Here is a 569-nt window from a genome sequence, read left to right as displayed (position 1 = left end):
ATATTCTGGCAAATGGTGAGAAAGCAGAACATATGTTGGATACCCTTGACCAGTGTCAAAAGGGGAAGCTGCAGTTGTGTGTGTGTACCTGCATATGAAAGTATTTCTGCTTAATGTTTGTTTTCTGTCATGTGCCTTCATTCTTCTTAATTATTTTACAGCTAATGTGTGACTTCCTGCCCCACGGCCATTGTTCATCTTAATCAGTTCCATAGTTAGGACAATTTGTATTTACTATGCATATTCCCTCCCAAATACTGGTTTTGAAGTAATCACTTCTGTTAGCACAGTGCTTTCCTTCTAGGAATTGTTCTGTTTGTTAGTTTTAAAAGGCAAACTGCATTAGTGAGATGTCTATAGGACAGCTTCTGTTTTCTGCTGTACCTTTTATAAACAGAAGGTGGCAGATATTTCATTTTTGTTCTGGAAAATATGCTGACTTCTGCAGTGTTTAATGATTCAGCCATTGTGCTTTGGCATCCTTACATAGGATGGCGATGGAGACTGCAGTTGGGTTGGAGGGTATTTAGCCTTATTCTTCAGAATTTTTTTTCACTATTTAAAAAATA

This window comes from Meleagris gallopavo, chromosome 13 (genome assembly GCF_000146605.3).
Source record: "Meleagris gallopavo isolate NT-WF06-2002-E0010 breed Aviagen turkey brand Nicholas breeding stock chromosome 13, Turkey_5.1, whole genome shotgun sequence".
NCBI lineage: Eukaryota > Metazoa > Chordata > Aves > Galliformes > Phasianidae > Meleagris > Meleagris gallopavo.
This window is presented reverse-complemented; position numbering follows the sequence as displayed.